This window comes from Prionailurus bengalensis, chromosome C1 (assembly GCF_016509475.1).
Source record: "Prionailurus bengalensis isolate Pbe53 chromosome C1, Fcat_Pben_1.1_paternal_pri, whole genome shotgun sequence".
Taxonomy (NCBI): Eukaryota; Metazoa; Chordata; class Mammalia; order Carnivora; family Felidae; genus Prionailurus; species Prionailurus bengalensis.
The window spans coordinates 41,800,700-41,825,855 of record NC_057345.1 but is presented as its reverse complement, the minus strand read 5'-3'; the positions used below and the strand labels follow the sequence as shown (position 1 = coordinate 41,825,855).

The window sequence follows — 25,156 nt, the reverse complement described above, 5'->3', positions numbered from 1 at the left end:
ACTAAAATGTTTCTTTTGGAAATAAGATTTAGCATTAAAAAAATTCTCTAGTCCATTAAAAAGAATTCTAATTCTTCTAGACTTTTGGTAGAGTTAGGGAGCAGATACTGAAGCACAAATGCATTAAATGTAAGAGGTGTTAGCATGTGTAAAGTATGGCATTTTTAGTCCTTTGTGTATCTAGTCTTCTGTCACTAGTTATGTGACCTTGGGCACATTAATCTAAGGCAGAGGACCTTTAAGGACACAGAAGAAAACCAGCCCATAAACCACTGAAATTGAAAAGGAACAGTTAGGAAGGAGAAAAACTAGATGATAGTGGGCTTTTTTTTTTTTTTTTTTTTTAATGAAGAGCAGTGGAAAATGCTTTATGCAAAGAATGATCATTGTTAGATTATTCTGAGAAGTCAGGTACTATAAGAACTGAGAAAAATCTTTTTTTTTTTTGTTTTTTTTGAAGTTTATTTTGAGAGAGAAAGCATGAGTGGGGAAGGGGCAGAGAGTGAGAATCCCAAGCAGGCTCTGCACTAACAGTCTGGTGGTTCGAACCCATGAACCAAATTGTGAGATCGTGACCTGAGCCGAAGTCGGACACTAAATCGACTTGAGTCACCCAGGTGCCCCAGGAACTGAGAACAATCTTATGGAGACCCAAGAAGTTGTTTGTTCCTGGTGACAGCTGTTTTAAAGGAATGATAGGGAGGCAGAAGCTAGACTTCATTGAGTCCCAAGGTGAGAAATTTTAGATAATGAGATAGACATTTTTAAAGAAGTTTGGTTTTAAAGGGGAGGGGATGAGAGAAAATTTTAGGATAAAGTATTATGTGGGGTGAAGGGAGAATTTTTTTCAAGGTGGAAGAGACTTGAGAATGTTTATTGCCTGAGGGAAAAAAAGAATCAGAGAGGGAGAGGTTGAAGATACAGGAGATAATAGAGGGAACAAAATCCTTACATAGTAATGAGGAGACGGGATCAAGAATATTCATGAAGCGATTGGTTTAGAGAAGAGGAACACAAAATCTCTTCACTGAAAATGGAGGAAGGTGTAATGAGTATGGATGCAGGCAGTTAGGTGCTGAAAGCATTCTTGCTTTATAGACTTTTTTGTTCTGTAAAGTAAGCGTTGAGGTTTACTTAAGTGATTCTTTAAGAGTTGTAGTGGGAAACAGGAATCCTTTAGTGGTGAAGGTTGAAATAGCTAATGAGAATGGGTGAGGTGTATTTGGGAAATACTAAGAGAAGTTGTGGGTTCTTGAGCATGAAAATGACGTAAGTAAACCAGTGTTTTAAGATGAATCTGAAGATCAGATCCATAGGATGTGGCAAGACTGGTTTAGGAGGTAATTATAATTGTGTATTGAATGGTGTTTGAATGGTGTGCGCTGATACAAGATACTAGTCTTTCTTTAATTGATGTATTCTATTTTTTACTTTTTTTTCCTCTCTCGTTGTTAACCCAGTTTAGCCAGGCTAAAACCTGTGAGTATGGAGACTATGTCTTGTTCGCTTAGTGTCCAGCACATAGTAGGTTCTCAAATAATATTTGTAGAATGTACAAATGCATGAGTGCTCATATGCTAGGTGTTTTCATGGAACTCATGGGGATATTCTGCCAGAAATTTTTTAGATTAAATTTGTATCCTAGCCATGGGTGCCTGGGTGGCTCAGCAGTTAAGCCTCCCACCCTTGGTTTTTCCTCAGATCATGTTCTCACAGTTTGTGGGTTAAAGTCCTGTGCTGACATCTCAGAGCCTGGAGGCTGCTTTGGATTCTGTGTCTCCTTCCCTCTCTGTCTGCCCCTCCCCTGCTCATGTGCGTGCTCAGTTGTTCTCTCTCTCTCTCTTTCTAAAGGTAAATAAACTTAAAAAAATTTTTTTTGTATCCTGGCCAATTTAAAAACATAATTAGTTGGTTTTCAGGGAAAATAGTATGAATGGGTAGGTTACAGAAGACAAAATGTAAATTATACAAGTAGTAATAATATATGTGATATTGTGTATTTAATTCATGTAGAAGCTTGTGGTGTTTGGCACATAGCACACAGATGTTAGCTATAATGTTCCCAATTACTTTATTATTTTTTTAATTTTGAAAGTTTATTTATTTTGAGAGAGAGAGAGCACAAGCAGGGGAGGGAGCTCTGAGCAGAGCATGATGTGGTGCTTGGAGATCACAACCTGAGTCGAAATCAAGAATTGGTCACTGGACTGAGCCATCCAGGCACCCCAATATGTTCCCAATTAAATGATGTTTGCAGCATTGTTTGTAATAGCAAAAATTGGCGACAACTTTAATGCCCATTAGTGACTAAAGATTAAGTTTTTTATATAATGAAAATCATATATAGCAATAAAAAAAAGAAATGGAAAGATGTCCTGATATATTGTTTAATGAAAAAAGCTAGTTGCAGACCAAAGTAGGTTGTATAATTCTTTTTTTTTTTTAATGTTTGTTTATTTTTGAGACAGAGGGAGACAGAGCATGAGTGGGGGAGGGGCAGAGAGAGAGCGAGAACACAGAATCTGAAACAGGCTCCAGGCTCTGAGCTGTCAGCAGAGAGCCTGACGGGGGCTCGAACCCACAGACTGTGAGATCATGACCTGAGCCGAAGTCAGATGCTTTACCGACTGAGCCACCCAGGCGCCCCTATAATTCTGTTTTTATTTTTTTATTTTATTTTATTTTTTTAATTTTTTTTTTTTCAACGTTTATTTATTTTTGGACAGAGAGAGACAGAGCATGAACAGGGGAGGGGCAGAGAGAGGGAGACACAGAATCGGAAGCAGGCTCCAGGCTCTGAGCCATCAGCCCAGAGCCTGACGCGGGGCTCGAACTCACGGACCGCGAGATCGTGACCTGGCTGAAGTCGGATGCTTAACCGACTGCGCCACCCAGGCGCCCCTATAATTCTGTTTTTAAAAGGAAAAAATAACACCTCTCATTATATGTTTACCTAAAATATAGTTCTTTATGTTTAGATTTATATAGAAATGATTAGGAATGATATTCAGTAAGCTTATTTCTCTAGGGAAAGAAAGAAGGAATTTGATTTGGATTATTTACTTTTTAATAATGAAAGAAGATCAGTAAATAAAAGTATTAGGTATTCATTGTAGGAAATTTAAATAACAAAAAATTTAAAAATTCTTATAATCATTCCATCCAGCATTAACCACTTGTAACTGCATTTTTATAGTCTTTATTCCTTTGTGCTATGCATTTGTAATTTGTATGTATATTTTTAATTGACATTTAGTTGACATGTAAGTTTCAGGTGTATAACATAGTGAGTTGACAATTCTATGTATTGTGATATGCTCACCATAGTAAGTATAGTTACTGTCACCACACAAAGTTATTACGATATTATTGACTGTATTCACTATGCTGTACTTTTATTCCCCGTGACTTATTTATTTTATAACTGGAAGTTTGTACCTTTTAATCCCCTTCACCTGTTTTACCTATCCCTCCACCACCTCCCCTCTGGTGATCACTAGTAGTTCTCTCCGAGTCTGTTTTCCTTTGTTGTTTGTTTTGATTGTCAGATTCCATATATAAGTGAAATCATATGGTATTTAAATGTGTTTGTCTGTCTGATTTATTTCACCTGTAGGTCCATCCATCTTTTCATGAATGGCAAGATTTCATTCTTTCTCACGACTAATATTCCATCATGTATGTATACCACATCTTTATCCATTCATCTGTCAGTGGACACTTAGGTTGCTTCCATATCTTGGCTATTGTAAATAATGTTGCAGTAAATACAGGGTGCATATATCTTTTTGAATTAGTGTTTTCATTTTTCTTGGGTAAATACCCAGAAGTGGAATTATTGGATCCTGTGATACTTGTATTTTTAGTTTTTGAGGAACTGCTATACTGTTTTCCATAGTGGTTGCACCAATTTACAGTCTCACTAGTAATGCACAATGGTTCCCTTTTCTCCACATGCTTGCCTTGTTACTCCTTTAGCTATGCTGACTGGTGTGAGGTCATTTCTCATTGTGGTTTTGTGATTAGTAATGTTGAGCATCTTTTTATGTTTCTGTTGGCCATCTGTATGTTTTCTTTGGAAATATGTCTATTCAAGTCTTCTGCCCATTAAAAAAAAAAATTCTTATTTATTTTGAGAGAGAGGGAGAGAGTGTGAGGGAGTGCACATGTGTGTGAGCATAGGAGGGGCAGAGAGAGAGAGAGAGAGAGGGAGAGAGAAAATCCCAAGCAGGCTTTGTGCTGTCAGTGCACCTACATGGGGTTTGATCTCATGAACTGGGAGATCATGACCTAAGCTGAAATCAAGAGTCAGTCGCTTAACCGACTGAAGTCCCAAGGTGCCCATTTTTTGCTCATTTTAAGTCAGATTATTTGTTTTTTTTGTGTTGAGTCATAGGAGTTCTTCATATATTTTGTATATTAACCCCTTACTGCATATGTTATTTGCAGTTCTTCCAGTGAGGAGGTTGCCTTTTCGTTTTGTTGATGGTTTCATTCTCTGTGCAAAAGCTTTTTAGTTTGATATGGTCCCAGTTTATTTTTGCTTTTGTTTTCCCTTATCTGGGCAAACATATCCAGAAAAATATTGCTAAGGTTGATGTCTAAGCGATTACTACCTATGTTTTCTTTTAGGAGTTTTATGGTTTCAGGACTTAAATTTAGGTTTTTTAATCCATTTTGAGTTTACTTTTGTGTATGGTGTAAGAAGGTGGTTTGGGCCCATTCATTTTCATGTAGCTGTCCAGTTTTCCTACCACCATTTATTGAAGAGAATTTCTTTTCCTCATTGTATATTTTTGCCTTCTTTGTCATAGATTAATTGATCATGTAAGCATGTATTGGTTTATTTCTGGGCTCTCAATTCTTTTACATTGGTCTATGTGTGTATGTTGTGCCAGTACTATACTGTCTTGCTATACATTAAAAAAAAATGGTAGGGGCGCCTGGGTGGCTCAGTCGGTTGAGCGAGCGACTTCGGCTCAGGTCATGATCTCACAGCTCGTGAGTTCGAGCCCCGCATCAGGCTCTGGGCTGACAGCTCAGAGCCTGGAGCCTGCTTCAAATTCTGTGCCTCCCTCTCTCTCTGCCCCAACCACTCACATTTTGTCTCTGTCTCTCTCATTAAAAAATTTTTTAAAAAATGGTATATATTTAATAATGTGAACATTTTCTTACTGTTTTTCGGTATACATACTTTGTCTACCAACAAAGTCGGTCCATTGTGTAGATATACCATATTTAATCATTACCATTTTATGAGATATTGTCAAATTTTCTTTACCTAAGAAGCCTCTTTATTCCCTACAGAGTCCTTTGGGAATGAACCCAGTCCTAATGAGTTTGGTAGATATGTAGGGTAACCTCTGGTGATCTTGTCTGTTTCAAAGATGATCTGTAATTGGGAAAGCTGGCAGACAAGACGATTGGTTTATTCTGGGACTTCCACTCTGACATAGGTCTCATAGTCATTGTTTCCCAGAATGAAGTCAGTCCAACTCACAGGAAACTGGGTATAGTCTATTTCTAGCATTTTGGGGGAGGGGGGCATCGGAAGGCTCAATTATATGGTTGGACCAGAATTTAACTGTTTTCTCGAGTGTTGGAAGTAGATTGTAATTTGAAAAGTTATTTCATATATATATCACTACCATCAACAGTAATCTTCCTTCTAATAATAATAGCTGGTATTTGTTAAGTGGCTACTATATACTAGGTCCTATTCTAAGGAGTTTATGTAGATTATCTCACTTAAAATTTTTTTTTTTTTTTTTAGCGTTTTTTTATTTTTGAGACAGAGACCGAACATGAATGGGGGAGGGTCAGAGAAAGAGGGAGACACAGAATCTGAAACAGGCTCCAGGCTCTGAGCTGTCAGCACAGAGCCCGACGTGGGGCTCGAACTCACGGATGGCAAGATCATGACCTGAGCTGAAGTTGGACATTTAACCAATTGGGCCACCCAGGTGCCCTGATCTCACTTAATTTTTAGGTAATCCTATTAGGTAATGCTTTTATTACATGATAGCCTAAAATGCTGTTCTGTGAAAACACATTCTGAACAGGTATTGAGCACTGATTAGTGTAAATGGATTGTGTTCTTATTTGGTTCCATCTAAGCATGTTTCTTACCATGGGAGATAAGCTCCAAGCCCGTCCATTTTGGTTTCTTTCTAGTTTCATCTTCTGTTGTGCTGTTTTGTACTCTTTCTTGGCACATGCTATACTCTTAGGTCATATTTGTCTTGTGAGTTGAAGTATTGCCTCCTTTGTGAATCTTATGTATGTGTGTAATCTCTGCCCCCACTGTGGGGCTCAAACTCATGACCCCAAGATCAAGAATCGCATGTTTGACTGACTGAGCCAGCCAGGCGCCCCTTGTGAATCCTTTCTCACTCTTTTAGGTCAGTCTTCCCCTCCCACATGTGAGTTATTTACACTCCTGTGTGCCCCTGTAGCAATTTTTTTCAAGCTGCTTTAAATTTTTTAAGTTAAATTTATCTTTACCCCTTATTCTGAAATTTTTGTAGGGAGGGACTTTGTCTCTTTGAGTCTTTGCATGCCTTTTCTTATGTTACTAATGAGTCACATGTCTGTACCTCTTAAGACCCATCTCTTCATTTGTGCACTAGCCCCATCTGCTCTTTGTTGATGCTGTCCATCAATTCCGGCAGTCGTTCCCCTTCCATTCTGCATTACCAGTTTCTCTCTTTTACTGGATCATTTCCACGAGTATACAAATATGTTGTAATCATTCCTGTCTTCAGGGGAAAGACTTTTTTTTTTCCCACATCCTCTGTGAGCTATACCTTCCATCTACTCAAGTTTCTTGGTTTTCTTTGTAGCAAAGCTTGTTAAAAGAATTGTCTACACTTGAAATTTGCAGTTCACCTATTCTCATTATTTCTTTTTTTTGAGATAATGTCCATTTTAATTTATATATTTTTTCATTTAATGTGTGATTTATAGCTTTCATTGCCATTAATATATTCCATACTATCATTTAAAAAATTGAAAAATATTTTTAATGTTTATTATTTTTGAGAGAGAGAGAGAAAGCATGCGCGCATGTGGGGAAGGAGCAGAGAAAGCGGGGGTGAGGGGGTGTGAGGGGTGGGGTAGGGGGTTAGACACAGAATCCGAAGCAGGCTCCAGGCTCTGAGCTGTCAGCACAGAGCCCCATGTGGCGCTCAAACTCATGAACCGTGAGATCATGACCTGAGCTGAAGTTGGATGCTTAACTGACTGAGCCACCCAGGCACCCCCCAAAATTATTTATTTATTTATTTATTTATTTATTTATTTATTTATTTATTTATTTTAATGTTTATTTTTGAGAGAGAAGGAGACAGAGCATGAGCAGGGGAGGAGCAGAGAGAGAGAGGGAGACACAGAGTCAGAAGCAGGCTCCAGGCTCTGAGCTCTCGGCACAGAGCCCGATGCGGGGCCCAAACTCATGAACTGCAAGATCATGACCTGAGCTAAGTTGGATGCTCAACCAACTGAGCCATCCAGGTGCCCCTATTTAAAAATTTTTTTGAAATGTTTTTATTTATTTTTGAGAGAGACAGAGTGGGAATGGGGGAGGGGCAGAGAGAGTGAGGGAGACACAGAATCTGAAGTAGGCTCCAGGCTCTGAGCTGTCAGCACGGAGCCTGACGCAGGGTTGGAACTCACAAACTGCTAGATCATGACCTGAGCCAAAGTCGGACACTTAACCGACTGAGCTACCCACGTATTCCCCCCCCCCCCCAATTTTTTTTTTTTAATTGAGGTATAGTTGACACTCCCATAATTTCTTGAACTCAAGAGTGGTCTTTTGCCACTATTGCTATATCAAAACAGCTGTTTTCCAGATCACCAATATCCTTTACAGTTGAGCCGTTCTCAAGTTCTTATCTTTCTTGGCCTTTCAGTATCATATGACATGGTTAATCATTCTTTCCTTCTTGAAATGCTTTTTTCAGATGGCTCCCAGGTCAGTCAGCACTGTTCTAGTTCTCTTTCTGCCTCACTTGAAGGTTCCTTCTTATCTCCTTGACCTCTAAATTTTGGAGTACTGAGGGCTCAGTTCTCAGACCTCTTCTTTTCCCTGGCTACCTTTGCTCCCTGCGTTATCTCATCCAATTTCATTGGCTTTAAATAGAACCCTGTATAAAATAACAATTTTACTCAGGTTCCCAATCCCTATACCCTTTCTCATGGTTATGTTTCTTCATAGCACTTATTGCCTCTTGATATACTATATATTTACTGGTTTGTGAGAGCAAGGAGTCTGTTTTGTTCACTGCTGAATCCCCAGTGCCTACAGTAGTACCTGTCTCAGCCTTGCTTCCATCTCTGACTCTTTCATTCTTTTCTCTTCTGCTCTGATTGTTTATATAAAGATAAGTTTTTCAGTCTTTCTTTTATCATTTTATTTCTTGCTTTTGTTTCAGATAAAAAATTTTTTTAAAAAAATAAAACCATACTGCAGTGCCTGGGTGGCTCAGTTGGTTAAGTGTCCAACTTTAGGTCAGTCATGATCTCAGTTTTTGAGTTCTAGCCCCGCGTTGGGCTCTGTGCTGACAGTTTAGAGCCTGGAGCCTACTTCAGATTCTGTGTCTCCCTCTCTCTCTGCTCCTGCCCCGCTCATGCTGTCTCTCTCAAAAATAAACATTAAAAAAAAAAAAATTTAAAATAAAAGAAATAAAACCATACCAGTACAGTTGAAGCTCTTTATAACTGCTTCTCTCATTTCATTCCCTACCCTCTTTTCCCAGTATTAACCATTATCTGAATTTGATAAAATTCATTCCTATATATATTGTTATACTTTTTATCAAATGTACATTTATCTGTAAACAGTATATATTCTTGTTTTTGCATGTTTTAAGACATACAAATAGAAATTGTCATATTAGATGTCTCAGAACCTGCCTTTTTTTTTCTTTGGTTTAACATTGCTTTTGAGATTTATCAGTGCTAATAAAGTGTAATACTCTAGTTATTAATGGTAAATGCTCTTTAGCAATATCTTGTATGAATATATCATAATTTGTCTGTTTTCCTATTATTGGTCATTTAGATTATTCCCAGGTTTCTGTTATTTTTTTTATGATTATGCCACAATTTATCTTTTCTCTGATTGTTGACATTTAATTTGTTTCTAGTGTTCAGTGAACATTTTTTCTTTTTCTCTTTTGAGAGAGGGCACAAATGAGCAAGGACAGAGAGAGAGAGAGTCTTGTGAGGGGCAGAGAGAGAGAGAGAGAGAGAGAGAGAGAATCCCATGAGAGAAAGAAAAGCAGCGTTCACCCGAAGCAGGGCTTGAGCTCACTGGATGTGGAATTCAAACTCTCCAACCGGGAGATAATGACCTGAGCCAAAGTCAGATGGCTTAACTGACTAATGACTAAGCCCCCTAGGTGCCTGTTCAGTGAGCATTTTTATACATGACTCCTTGGGCACACATTTGAGAGTATATATACCTATAAGGGAAAAAGTTTTTGTTTTTGTTTTTTTTTTTAATTTTTGAGAGGGAATGTGAGTCTGGGAGGGGCGGTGGGGGGTGGGGCACAGATAATCTGAAGTGGTCTCCACACTGACAGCAGCAATCGGGAGATCATGGCCTGAGCGGAAGTTGGAAGCTCGACCCAAGTGAGCCACCCAGGTGCTCCTCTCTCTTTTTTTTTTTTTCCCTGAAACAACTTGTTTTTTACTAGATGTTTCCAAAATACTCTTCTAACTGGTTGTACTGTTTTATTTTACATTTATGCCAATAGAGCATTAGTGTTCCTGCTTTTATAGAGTTTCCTACCAACTCTTGATATTGTTAGATTTAAAAATTATTGAGGGGCTCCTGGGTGGGTCAGTCAGTTAAGTGTCTTCAGCTCAGGTCACGATCTCCTGCACATGAGCCCTGTGTCAGCGTGGAGCCTGCTTGGGATTATCCCTCTCCCTCTGCCTCTCTCTCTCTTTTTCTCAGAAATAATAAGAAATCAGACTTTAAAAAAATTACTGAGAATTGATCTGTAGGACGTATTTTCTCTTTCAAAAAGTCCTTTTGTTTGCATTTTACCTTATTACTAATAAGATCAGGCATTATTTCATGTTTCCTGGCCATTTGGATTTCTCCTTTTATGAACTGCCCATTTTGTTGGAGGGGAGTGTTCTTTCTCTTCTTCTTTAAAATTGATAATTTACATATTTTGAATCCTTTGTTGGTTATATGAGTTGCAAATATATTCTCTAAGTCTGTATAGCTTATCTTTATCCTTTGTTTATAAAGTCTGAAAAGTTAGTCATAGTACTTTATCTTTATATTTATGGTTTGTGTTTTTTTCATCTTATTTTCTTCTAGAAGTTTTACAGTTTTGCTTTTTATAGGATATGGATCTAATTTTATCACTTTTTAAAAAATAGGGACAACCAGTTGTCCAATACACCTTTTGAAGTCTATATCCCAGAAGTCAGCAAATGTTTTCTTTAAAGGGTAAATAGTAAATGTTTTAGGCTTTGCCAGTTAAGAGGCAAAATTAAAGATATTAGGTGGGTACTTTTATAACAAGGAAGAAAGCATTTCTGCAATTTTTAAAAATTTCTGCAAATTTTAAAGTTTTTTTAATATTTATTTTTGAGTGAGAGAGAGAGAGAGAGAGAGAGAGAGCGAGCGAGCGCGCAAGCAGTGGAGGGGCAGAGAGAGAGGGAGACGCAGAATCGGAGCTGAACTCCATTCTCTGAGCTGTCAGCACAGAGCCTGATGCGGGGTTTAAACCCACGAACCGTGAGATCATGACCTGAGCCAAAGTCGGATACTTAACTGACTGAGCCACCAGGTGCTTCCAAAATTTCTGAAAATTAAAAAAAATTTTTTTTAATGTTTATTTTTGAGAGAGAGACAGAGTGCATGTGGGGGAGGGGCAGAGAGCGAGGGAGACCCAGAATTCAAAGCAGGCTCCAGACTCCAGGCTGTCAGCACAGAGCCTGATGTAGGGCTAGAACTCACAAACGGTGAGACCATGACCTGAGCCGAAGTCCAACATTTAACCAACTAAGCTACCAAGGTGCCTTTACAAATTTTAAATAAAATTTGTATTAAGTTCAAAATATAGTAATAGTACTTTTTTGATAATACAGATTTACTAGTGAGAAGAGTGGAATTCTTTGTTTTCTTTCTTCCTTTTTTTCTTTTATTTTTGAGAGAGAACTTATGCTTCGGGGTGGTTGCGGGTGGGGGTGAGAGGGAGAAGGAGAGAGAGAATCTTAAGCAGACTCTACACTCAGCACCAGCCCATTGTGGGGCTTGATCTCACAACCATGAGATCATGACCTGAGCCCAAATCAGGAGTCAGGTATTTAACTAACTGGGCCACCCAGGTGCCCACAGTGAAATTCTTTTTATTGGGGTAACATTTGTTTTTTGGGGGGTTCACAGTCAGTGTTTCTTGTAATCAAAGTTGATTGTGAATATGCATCTGTTAATACTGATTTGTAATGAGATTTTACAGATTTCATCTTTGAAAATGTGTTTTCATCCTGATAGTTACTACTAAATACTGATATCAATCCCTGAGTATATGCTTTTAATTTAGCATATTCATTGCTTGGAAAGCATTTATAGAATTCTGTTAGATTCTTGTGATATTTTTGCCCCTTAGCATGTTATTACATAGTAGATTAATCATTTCTGATTGAAAATTAGGTGGAACCTCCTTAATTAGGTGGAGTCTTTGCACAGTTAAAAGGACTTACAAATATTGAAATTTCCCTTATGCTTGCACCAAAATCTGAAAAACTTGCTGGAACTAGAGTTTGCTTGGAAAACATAACTGCTGCAAATTTGTGTGGTAATGGAGCTATGGCTTCTTGTTTTAACTTTTGACAGCACGGGAAGTGTGTAAAGCAGTTTGCCATTATTGTGATTCAGATAACTTTCGTTGTTGTTGAAATGACTTTACCATAAGATGTTTTGCATAAGTGCTATTTTGTAATTTTGGGTTGAATTCATTCAGAAACATTATGGAGCCTTCAGCAAAAGCTAATTTCCAAAGCCATTTGGTGTTTGACAATAGTGGTGGAAGGCGGTTTTTTTGCAGAAAAATTTGTCTTAGCCTTGAGCTCAAAAATTGCAATAAAATGTTCCCATTGCTGAGCCATCAAACTGCTCTACAGTAAGGGTAATTCAAGATATTCTGCCTCTATTTCTAACAAAAATTCACAGAACTGATGATTGTGAAGTGTACAAGAATAAGTGACACTACTGTCTCACTAATACATGATAGATTCAAATATTTTCTGTAGAGTACTGCTGATAAGATCGTGAATAATCATAGACTTTGAAACACCTCACAAAAGGTAAATTTGTCCAACTAAATCTTTTTTTCTGCTCCATACCTATTTTACCAACATTAGTGGGACTATATATTAGATCCCACTTCCAGTTGTAGTACATTCATGTTTTATCAACCCCTTTGAAAATATTCTTATCTGTAGTTCTCGCAGAATATTCATGGAGGCTAATTGCTCAGTCACTTCAGACTTGGCACTGACTCTTCAAGTAAACAGCTGAGTTGTTGGTAACATCTCTAGGCACATCAAAAGTCAAAATCTTGAAATCATTTGCCTTGTTTTTAATTGCTTATCAGTTACTAAGGTCCCCAAATCTTTGAGCAGTAGTTCTCACCAACAGGCTAATAGTTTAATTAATAATTAATTTTATAAATTTTTTCAGCTGTTACAAAATACAGTCTAACTCGTCATTGGTAAATAGTTTTCCTTGCTTAGCTAACAAATGGAGCTACTCAGAAACTTACTTTGGTTGTAGTCTCATTTTCATCTTTAATTTTTGTGAAGAAATTCTACTGTAATGAGGTATTTCATTTTAAATTTTCTGATTTTTCTGAGTGTTGCTCTTCTGTGAGTTGTGAATACTGTGATGAGTGCTAAGTATTGGTAATAACATTTTATTCTTTTAGCATAACTATAATATTACATAATAAACACAGCATTTTGCTATTATTTGGTAACAAAATCCACACTAAAAGTGTGACATTTTGAATTTCACTTTTCCCTTTCCTTCTTTGGACATGATGAATATGTATTGCCACTTTAAAAAAAGTTGCACTGGGGCACGCACCTGTGTGGCTCAGTTGGGCATCCAAGCTCAGGTCATGATCTCACTGTTGGTGGGTTCAAGTCCTGTGCTAATAGCTCGGAGCCTGGATTCTCTGTCTCTCTCTTTCTCTGCCACTCTCCTACTCGCACTCTGTCTTTCAAAAATAAAACATTTTCAAAAATATTTTTTAAAAAGTTGCACTTACAGTGATACATGTGGCACTTGAAATGCTGGTGGGTGATAAAGTGCATTGCTGCAATTTTTACAGTGTGGAGCCTGCAGTGCACAACAGTGAAAATGCCACAAAGGTCTTTGGAAGGAGAAAGCAGCAATAGATGATATGTAAATGAATGAGTGTGGCTGTGTGCCAGTAAAACTTTATGGAGACTGAAATTTGAATTTCAGAGAATTTAATGTATCATGAAATATTTTTTCATTGGATTTTTTCCTACTGCTTCAAAAAAAGTAAAAAACAGTTATTTTAAAGGCTGTAACCATAGTTTCTTAATTCCTGGTATGTCTTTTTTTCCTGTAATGCTAACTATCATATGTTAGGTTTTCATAAATGCATGGATATTTTTTCAGGGATCTTTACTACGTTCTATTTTGTTGATTTCTTATTTCATTATATTATGGCCTAAAAGTTCATATTTTTTACTTGCAGGGAGGGTTTTTCAAAAAATCTTCATGGTATGTAGACAAAAACAATAATGATTTCTTACTGTTTATTTTACTTGACACAAATCTTAATCTAGTTGATTATGTTGCTAAAATAAATAATTTTTTATTTTTCATTAGCCAGGTCTTTTCTGGTAATGAAATTTATATCTAACTCTCCCCTCTTCCCTTTCTCTATTGTAAAATACATCCCAGTTTTTTTGATAAACAGTATTCAGTATTTGCAGTATCCAAATATTGTTTGTACTGGGACATGTAGTCTACTATAATTATATTTTCTTTCTTGAACAACTGTTTTCTCTTTAATTGCCTTATTTTTAAAAATTTTTTATTAAAAATTTTTTTTAATGTTTATTTTTGGGGGAGGGAGAGCGAGCATGAGTCAGAGAGGGGCAGAGAGAGAGCGAGACACAGAATCTGAAGCAGGCTCCAGGCTCTGAACTGTCAGCACAGAGCCTGATGTGGGGCTGGAACCCGCAAACTGAGATCATGACCTGAGCCGAAGTTGGCTGCTTAACCGACTGAGCCACCCAGGTGCTCCTAATTGCCTTATTTCTAAGAATAGCTTTATTGAGATCTAAGTCACACATCACACAATACACTTTATTTAAAGTGTACAACTTAATAGCTCTTAGTGTATTTGCAGTTGTGCATCCATAACCACAATGTTTTTATTACCTCAAAAAGGAATCCTTCACTCTTCACCTGTCAGTCTCCCCAGTCCCCCATCTCCATAGCCCTAGGTAAATACTCATCTGTCTTCTGCTCTCTAGATTTGCTTATTCTGGACATTTCATGTAAATGGAATCATAAATTTTTCATCCTTTGTGACTGGCTACACCAGTCACAAAATTTAGTGTATTGTTTTTAAGGTTCATCTGTGTTGTACCATGTGTTAGAACTTCATTTATTTCTGAGTAATATTCCATTGTATGAATATGCCGCATTTTATTTATTTCAACAGTTGGTGGACACTGTTTGGTTATTATGAGTAATGCTGCCATGAACATATATGTACAAGCTTTTGTGTGAACTTATGTTTTTATTTATTTTGGGTATATAATAAAGAGGGGCATAATTGCTGGATCAGATGGAAACTTGTTATCCATTTGAGGATTTTTTTCAGACTATTTTTCAAAGTGGCTGTACCATTTTACAATTTTCTCTAGCAGTGTAAAAGAATTCCAATTTCTCTGCATCTTCACCAATACTTGTTACAATCTTTTTTTTTTTTTTAAGTTTCAGGTTTTTATTTAAATTCCAGTTATTTAACATACAGTACAATATTAGTTTCAGGTGTAGAATTTAGTGATTCATCACTTACATAACAACACCCATTGCTTATCACAACAGTACCCAGTGCTTATCACAAGTGCCCATTTTAATACCCATCACACATTTAACCCATCCCCCTGCCCACCTCCCTTCCAGCAACCTTCAGTTTGTTCTCTGTAGTTGAGTCTTTTTTATGGTTTGCCTCTCTCTTGTCCATCCCTCCCTCCCATGTTCTTCTGTTTTGTTTCTTAAATTCTCATTTGTTTCATAATACTTAATATGAGTAAAATCATATGGTGTTTGTATTTCTCTGACTTATTTCATTTAGCATAATACTCTCCATCTCCATGTCATTGCACATGACAAGATTTCATTCTTTTTTATGGTTGAGTAATGTTCATATATATATATATATCTTTATCCATTCATTAGTCAGTGGGCATTTGGGCTCTTTCCATAATCTGGCTATTGTAGATAATGCTTTAAACATCAGGGTGCATGTATCCCTTCAGGCCAGTATTTTTAGATCTTTTGGGTAAATACCTAGTAGTGCAGTTGCTGGATCATAAAATTGCTATTTTTACCTTTTTGTGGAAACTTCATATGTTTTCCAAGTGGCTGCACTAGTTTGCATTCCCACCAACAGGGTAGGAGGGTTCCCCTTTTTCCTCATCCTCACCCTCATCTCTTGTTTCCTGTGTCGTTAATTTTAGTCATTTTGACAGGTGTGAGGTGATAGCTCATTGTAGTTTTGATTATAGCCCTCCTGGTAGGTGTAAAGTGGTATCTCATTATGATTTGCATTTCTCTGATGGCTGATGTTGAACATCTTTTCATGTGGTTTTTGGTCGTCTTGTCTTATACCATGTATATCTTATTCGGAGAATGTCTATTCAGATCCTTTGCTCATCTTTATTTTTTGTTTTAATTGAGTAGTAATAGTTGTTGTGTTTTAGATATGGATCTCATTAGATAAATGATTTGCAAAGTTTTTCCTTTGGTGGTATTCTTTGAAGCACAAAAGTTTTCAATTTTGATGGTGTCTAGTTTATTTTTTTCTCTTGCCGTGTGTACTTTTGGTGTTATATCTAAGATGCCTTATTATTTTTGTTTAGTGCGCTTTGTTATCTAACATGAATTTTTCCCTACTACTCTGCCAGAGCTTTAAAACTTCTCCAGCTTTGGTCAAACATATCAGGTAACAATCAATGCATTTGTTTTGTTGTACCTTTATTCCTCAGTCAGTCTAGAATGTATGTTCTTCAGTTCCAGGAAGTTTTTCTTTTCTTTTTTATGTTTATTTAATTTGAGAGAGAGCGAGAGAGAGCACGCACACACACATACATGCGCACATGAGCAGGAGAGGGGCAGTGAGAGAGAGAGATTGGGAGAGAATCCCGAGCATGTTCCACACTCAGTGTGGAGCTCGATCTCACCACTGCTCGATCATAACCTCAGCTGATGCCAAGAGTCAGAAGCTTAACTGACTGAGCCACTCAGGAACTCCAGCCAGGAAATTTTCTCAAAAAAATTTTTTTCTAGTTCTCCTCTGTTTTCTTTTGAAACTGTTATATACTACTATAACACTGGTTAAGTGTGGAGGGACTTTGCTATGGGAAAATGCAAGAGCCAAGATGGGCTGGGGACACAGGTGAGGGGTTTGCAGCCAAGGATTCTGCAGTGGAGCCTTTCTTCCCCTCCCTCAAGGCACAAAAAAACTCGTAGCTTCTTTCTTTACCTCTTCTCTTCACTGGAGGAGTGATTTATCTGATTAATGAGTGCAGTAGAATTACCTGGGGCATGTGCCAATTTAACCTGTTCATCTCTCACTTCTTTCCAGCCTGTAGCCAGCAAGTACTTTGGCATATTCTTTTCTAGTACAGTAAACTGAGTGCAGGACAAGTTCTGCTTTGGGGGGAAATAGTTCTATTTTGGTTGATAACTTTAATTCATAGTGTTTGCAAGCCATTTCTGAACCACTCTTAAGCCATGTTCTTCATCCTACCTTTTTATCAAAGATAAAGCTGATATTTTCCTTTCTACTTATCTATTCCTGTAACTTTCTCTTGTTTGATTATGAAATCAAGTGGGGAAGAGTTGTGCTTTTTAAAAATGTGGTAAACTATACATAACAAAATTTACCATTTTAACCATTTTTAAGTGTATGGTTCAGTAGCATTAAGTATGTTTATATTGTACAGCCATCACCACCATCCATCTCCATATCTTTTCATCTTGTCAAGCTGAAACTCTGAACTCTTTAAACAATAACTCTCCATTTCCGCCCCCCTCCCAAGCCCTGGCAACTACCGTTCTACTTTCTTGCAGTGAATTTGGCTTCTGTAGGTATGTCGTATAAGTGAAATTACACAATATTTGTCCTTTTCTATCTGGCTTATATCACTTAGTGTATCTTCAGAATTCATCCATCGTGTAGCACGTGTCAGAATTTCTTTCCTTTTTTGTATTATTATTATTTTTTTAACGTTTGTTCATTTTTGAGAGACAGAGAATGTGAGTGGGGGAGGGGCAGAGAAAAAGGGAGACACCGAATCTGAAGCAGGTTCTAGGCTCTGAGCTGTCAGCACAGAGTCCAGCACGGGGCTTGAACCCACAAACCATGAGATCATAACCTGAGCTGAAGTGGGACGTTTAACCAACTGAGCCACCCAGGTGCTCCAGAATTTCTTTCCTTTTTAAAGCTGAAAAATACTCTGTTGTGTGCATATACCACATTTTGTTTATCCATTCATCCCATGATAGACATTGGGTTGTTTGCACCTTTTAGCTGTTGTGAATAATGCTGCTATGAACATTGATTTACAAATCCTGTTTGAGTCCCTGCTTTATATCCAGAAGTGGTGTTGCTCAACCATTTGAGTTCTCCCAGTATATTGGTATTGTTGTGTAACAGTCTACCTCACAATTTAAGTGGCTCAAAGCAACAATGATTTATTATTTCTTAAAATTCTGTGGGATAGCTGGGCACTCTTTTGTGTCTAGGGTCACACTTGTGTGCTGCATTCATTCGGTGGGTTGACTGGAGCTAGAGTATCTAAGGTGACTTCAGTCACATGTTTGGGACCTTGGTGAGGACAGTGAGAAAGTGGGCCTTCTGTCTGCACAAAATCTCTGCTTATTCAGTCTGGCTTGTATTACTTTACATGGCAACTGATTCCCAAGAGAGTAAAGGCAGAAGCTGCATGACATCTTGAGGCCTAGGCTCCAGGACTTACACATCAATTTCATCGCAATATATAGGACAACATTTACAAAACTAGCCTAGATTTAAGGGGTTGGGAGAAATAGCCTCTGACCCTTGTGGGAAGATTAGCTATGTCAGTAATTGGGGCCATTATTAAAATAATCAGTCACACCTAATAACACCTGTTCCATAACTGAGGAACCTTGAGAAATGGGGAAGGACTGCCATTTGGGGAGCAAAATGTACCTCTGGTGGGTCCTAAATACAGTGGCTTGGTATTATGTTTTGACAAGTAAAGAGGCATGTGAGTTTTTTGAGCGTGGTTATTTGCAAGAACTATGTTGTACCATGCAGGTCTTCTCCCTGTGCCCCCCACCCCCCATAGCTTTTTTAAAAAACAGTTGTATGTTTAGCTTTAAACTAATGCTGCTTGGATAAGAACACTTTAGTTGATTCAGGCTGGTCATGTCAGTTTTAGTATATGGGCTGTTTTGACTCAAGAGTTGCAGCTGGCCTAGAATTATAGGCAAGGGTAAACAGGGATTTGATTTTTTAAAGCTTTTTTAATGCTTTTATTGATTTCTTGAACCAGGCCTGCAGTTTTAAACTGCAAAGATGTCTAAAATTCCAAATGTGCTGTAATTAATGATAAAGGCTCTAGTCTTAAATTGTTAATTCTAGGTCTAAACAGTGCTAAATCTCTTTAGGTTAAAAGTGGATATTGTGGGGCACCTGGTGGCTCAATTTGTTAAGTCTCTAACTCTTGGTTTCAGGCAGGTCATGGTCTCACGGTTCATGAGTTTTAGCCTGCAGTGCAGAGCCTGCTTGAGATTCTTTCTCTCCCTTTCTCTCTCTGCCTCTCCCCCTTTGTTCTCTTTGTCTATCAAAATAAATAAACTTAAAAAAAATTTTAAAAAAGAGGGTATTTGGGAGGGCTTACTTTGTAACTATGTAACTTGTCCCCACTCTCCCTACCCTCACCATGTGGTCTCAAGTATTTTTGGATTTAAATATGTGAGCTCGTAACTGGTAATTTTAGTGACTGAAAGTGGGCTTCTTAACAAAAGGTTAGCTTGTTAATGGAACAAATAAAAGTGAGTGGGTGGATACTTTATGATGGAGAGAATAATACCATCTACTTCAGTCTTCACTATCAGTACAGGAGCAATGGGAGAATGAAACCAAATAAAGGAAGACAAATTGAATAAGTTGGAGGAAGAGAAGTTTTCTTAGAGATAGGTGACATCTTATATACATACAAATATTTGAGACTAAATCGTTTGGGGGGAAGTAATGACAAGTTTATGTAATTACACTGTTAGCCCTCCAAGTATTCTTTTTGACTAAAATGATTTAGCACTATCTAGGCCTAAAAATAGGCTGGAACTTGCCTCACTATTTTCTCTCTATATGAGAAAATGAGGTCTTGAAGGCTAAGTAGTGTGCTATGTTATGGTTGTAGAATAATTTATTTGCACATTCATCTATCTGTGGACATTTGGGTAATTTCTAGTTTTTCTCTATCAAATGTTGCTTTAGTGAACACTGTTGACATATCTTTATGGTGTATATGAATATTTCCATAAGATACCTAGAAATGAAATTATGAGGTTAAAAGTATGCAGTTTACATTTTAATGGGTATAGCCGTATTTCCCTATACAAACACTATGCCAATTGAGATTTATAAACAGTGTTGCACACTATAAGTCTGGAGTTCTCTTTTGTCCATCAAGAGAGCAGACGCAGAATTGAATATGAGAGAGGCTAATGTTTGGGAGGAGACAAGAGTGGTGAACAGGGGTTTCATCTCTGTATTTTTTGAGCTCACAAGATTATTACTCATGTGGTGAACATGAAGAAAACAAGATTTACACATGTAAATGTGGAGAAAACAATCAGACAGTAATCATTAACTTGTATATGTAAGAAGCAAAGGATCTGGGGGCAAGTGGAGTTTGTGATCAAAGTAAAATAGTATATTGGTGTCAGATGGAAAGTAATTTCACTTGTGATTCCATTACAATATTTTGCTACCTAACCTTGGGCACTTTTTTCTAACCCATTTATGTAAGCAGAACCATTATGTAAGCAGAACCCCAGACTAGGTGAGAATATTCTCTCCCTTGTCATTACTGCTATTAGATAGCAGTAATTTTTATTTTTTTAGCTAGTTTGCTAGATGAAAAATATATTATTGTTTTAATTTGGTTATCTTTGATTTCTGGTGAGTTTCATCATCATTTCATTTATTGGATGTCTTGTGGTTCTTCTTGAAATATTTTTATATCTTTGTAAAACTTGTTTTCCTTGGGGCACCTGGGTGGCTCAGTTGGTTAAGCATCCAACTCTTGATTTCAGCTCAGATCATGATCTCACGGTTCGTGAGTTTGAGCCCTGCATCGGGCTCCATGCTAACAGCACAGAGCCTGCTTGGGATTCTCTCTCTTCCTTTCTCTGCCCCTCCCCTGCTCATCCTTGATCTGTAAATAAATAAATAAATAAATAAATAAATAGTAAAACCTGTTTTCCTTAGTTTTGTTTCTTTGCTCATTGATGTGAAGGAACTTTTATATATCGTTGATATTTTCTCTCAGCACAGGCATACCTCATTTTACTGTGCTTTGCTTTATTGCACCTTACAGATACTGCATTCTCCCCCCCCCCCCCCCCCCCATAAATTGAAGGTTTGTGGCAACCCTTTGTCAATCAAGTCTATCAGCACCATTTTCTAGCAGCATTTGCTAACTTTGTGTCTCTGTGCCCCATTTCAGTAATTTTCATCATCATTATTATTTTTATTATTTTATTATTACTACATTATGGTGATCTGTGATCAGTTATCTTTGATATTACTATTGTAATTGTTTTGGGATGCCACAAAGTGTGGCCATATAAGATGGCAAGCTTAGTCAATAAATGTTGTGTGTGTTCTGACTGGTCCACTCACTCGTCATTCACCTGCCTCTCTCTTCCTTGGGCTTCCCTGTTCCCTGAGATGTAACAATATTGACATTAGGACAGTTCATAACTCTACAGTTAAGTGTACAAGTGAAAGGAAGAGACTTGTGTCTCTTACTTTATTTAAGTCAAATGCTAGAAGTGATTAAGCTTAGTGAGGAAGTCATGTCAAAAACTGAGACTGTGGGGTGCCTGGGTGACTCAGTTAAGTGGCTGACTTTGGCCCAGGTCATGATCTTACGGTCCAGGAGTTTGAGCCCTGTGTTGGGCTCTGTGCTGACAGTTCAGAGCCTGGAGCCTGCTTCAGATTCTGTCTCCCTTTCTCTCTGCCCTTCCCTTGCTCCCTGTCTCTCTCTCTCTCTTTCAAAAATAAATAAACAAAAAAAATTTAAAAACTGAGATGGACTGGGGCGCCTGGGTGGCGCAGTCAGTTAAGCGTCCGACTTCAGCCAGGTCACGATCTCGCGGTCCGGGAGTTCGAGCCCCGCGTCAGGCTCTGGGCTGATGGCTCAGAGCCTGGAGCCTGTTTCCGATTCTGTGTCTCCCTCTCTCTCTGCCCCTCCCCCGTTCATGCTCTGTCTCTCTCTGTCCCAAAAATAAATAAACGTTGAAAAAAAATTAAAAAAAAAAAAAAACTGAGATGGACTGAATGCCAGATCTCTTGAGCTAGTTAGCCAAATTGTGAATGCAATCAAAAGTACTACTTCAGTGAATACAGTAATGATAAGAATGACAAGAAAGCAGAACAACCTGATAAGGGAGAAAGTTTGAATGGTTTGGATAGATTATTTCCTTAAATCAAAGCCTAATCCAAAACAAGGCCTTGATTCTCTTCAATTTTATAAAGGTCGAGAGAGGTGAGGAAACTGCAAAAGAAAATTTTGAAGCTAGCAGAGGTTAATTTATGAAGTTTAAAGAAAGAAGCTGTTTCCATAAAAGTGCAAGGTGAAGCAGCAAGATATAGAAGCTGCAGCAAGTTATCCAGAAGATCTGACTAAAATAATTCATGAAGGTGGCTACACTAAATAGATTTTCAGTGTAGCTGAAGATGATGCCATCTAGGACTTTAATAGCTAGAGAGGAGTAGTCAGTGCCTGGCTTCAAAGCGTCAAAGGACAGGCTGACTCTCATGTTAGGAGCTAATGCAGCTGGTGGTTCTAAATTGAAGCCAGTTCTCAGTTACCATTCTGAAAATCCTAGGGCCTTTAAGAATTATGCTTAATCTACTCTGCTGTGTTCTATAAATGGAACAACAAAGCCCGGATGATAGCACATCTGTTTACAACATGGCTTACTGAATATTTAAGCTTACTGTTGAGACCTGCTCAGAGAAAAAAAAAAAAAGATTCCTTTAAAAAAAAAAAGATTTCTGCTCATTTTATTTTATTATTATTTTTAAAAAATGTTACTGGGGTGCCTGGGTGGCTCAGTTGAGTGAGTGTACGACTTGGGCCCAGGTCATGAATCTCCCGGTTCATGAGTTCGAGTTCCCTGTTGGGCTTTGCGCTGACATCGCGGAGCCTGCTTGGGATTCTCTGTCTCTCTCTGTCTCTGGCCCTCCCCTGCTTGTGTGCACTTGCATTCTCTCTTTCTCAAAAATAAATAAACATTAAAAAAAATAAAAATATTACTGCTCATTGACAATGCACTTGGTCACCAAGAGCTATGATGGAGATGTACAGTGAGATGAATGTTGTTTTCATGCGTGATAACACAACATCCATTCTGCAGTTCATGGATCAAGTAGTAATTTTGGCTTCTCTTATTATTTAACAAATACATGTTGTAAGGCTATATCTGCCATAGATATTGATTCCTGTCTTGGATCCGGGCAAAAAGTAAATCGAAAACCTGCTGGAAAGGATTCATGATCTAGATGCCGTTGAGAACATTTGTGATTCATGGGAAGAGGTCAGAATACCTGCAAGTACATGAATAGGAGTTTGGAAGAAGCTGATTCCAACCCTCATGGATGACTTTGAGAGGTTCAAGACTTCCATGGAGGAACTAACTGCAGATATTGTGGAAAGAGCGAGAATTAGAAGTGGAGGCTGAAGTGTGACTGAATTGCTGCAACCTCATGATAAAACTTGAATGGATGAGAAGTTGCTTCTTATGGGTGAACAAAGACAGTGATTTCTTGAGATGGAATCTACTCCTGGTAAAGATGCTGTCAAGATTGTTGAAAGGACAACAAAGTATTTAGATTACTATATAAACGTTGATAAAGCAGCAGTTGAGTTTGAGAAGATTAATTTAAAGAAGTTCTGGGGTAGGGGCTCCTGGGTGACTCAGTCAGTTAAGCATCCAACCTTGGCTGAAGTCATGATCTTGAGATTCATGGGTTTGAGCCCTGCATTGGGCTCTGTGCTGACAGCTCAGAGCCTGGAGCCTGCTTCAGATTCTGTGTTTCCCTCTCTCTCTGCCGCTTCCCCACTCCTACTCTCTCTCTCTCTCTCTCTCTCTCAAAAATAAAAATAAACATTAAAATTAAAAAAGTTCTGTGGATATAATGTTGTCAAACATTGTATGCTACAGAGAAATCCTTTGTGAAAGGAAGAGTCAGTTGATGCAGTCAACTTTATTGTCTTATTTTAAGAACTTGCCACAGCCAACCTGTGCTTTAACAGCCACCACCACGATCAGTTAGCAGCCATGAACATCGAAGCAAGACCTTCCACCAGCAAAAAGATTACGACTCACTGAAAGCTTGGGTGATGATGATTTTTTAGCCCTAAAAGTCTTTTTAAATTAAAGTATGTATATATTTTTAGACAATGCTATTGCACACTTAATAGATGACAGCATAGTGTAAACATAACTTACATGCACAGGGAAACATAATTTACTTGACTCACTTTACTGTGATATTTGCTTTATTATGGCATCTGGAACTGAACCTGTAATATCTCTGAGGTATGCTTGTATGCAGTTTGCTCTTTGTTTTGTTTATGATGCTTTGTTTTAAAAAAGTTTTAAATTAGGGGCACCTGGGTGCTTCAGTGGGTTAAGTGTCTGACTTTGGCTCAGATCATGATCTCAGGGTGTGAGATTGAGCCCTGTGTCGGGCTCTGCGCTGACAGTGCGGAGCCTGCTTGGGATTCTCTGTCTCCCTCTCCCTGTACCTCTCCCTCTCTGCCTCTCTCTTTCTCTCTCTCTGTCTCTGTCTCTCTCTCTCTCTCTCAAAATGAATAAATAAACATTAGAACAATACTTGTAGGGGTGCCTGGGTGGCTCAGTCGGTTTAGCATCTGACTTTGGCTGAGGTTATGATCTCATGATTTGTGATTTTGAGCCTTGCATCTGGCTTTCTGCTGACAGAGCAGAGCCTGCTTTGGATTCACTGTCTCCCTCTTTCTCTCTGCCCCTCCCGCACGTGCATGTGTGCTCTCAAATACAAACATTAAAAAAAAAAAAAGAAGTACTTTTAGAACATTTTTTCCTTTTAGTTCTATAATCTCTCTGAAATTTATATGTGTTGAATGTAAGGAAGTAGATATTGCCTGTTGTTTCAGCATCATTTATGAATCATAATAAATGGTGTTGGCAGCAGTATTATAAAGACTGCTGTTTCTAGAATATTGTTTCATTGATCTGTAAGTGTTCCTGTACCAGTATACTGTTTGATTTCAATTCATTTAAAAGTTTATATTTTTATAATTGGTAAGACTCTTCCCTCTCATTGTTTTCCCTTTTCAAAATGTTCTTGCCTTTTTTGTGACTCTTGTCCTCATGAATTTTAGAATCAGTGCGTATGTTATGTTGCACAAAAAATCTTCTTGAGATTTTTTCTTATTGGAATTGCCTTGAATTTACAGATTTCATGTGGGAAGGAATTTATATCTTTACAATATCAGGTGTTTTCATTCACCAGCATGGTATGATTAGTCACGTCTTTTATTTTCTTCTGCAGTTTTCTACTTTTCTGCATGTTGATCGTGTTGA

At 37.9% G+C, this 25,156-nt stretch overlaps 1 protein-coding gene across 3 annotated transcripts in view; it reads left to right on the top strand.

The window, feature by feature from the left end:
- NRDC (nardilysin convertase) overlaps positions 1-25,156 on the top strand; it is a 102,666-nt gene that overhangs the window by 3,382 nt on the left and 74,128 nt on the right. The gene's annotated exons all lie outside the window — the stretch shown is intronic.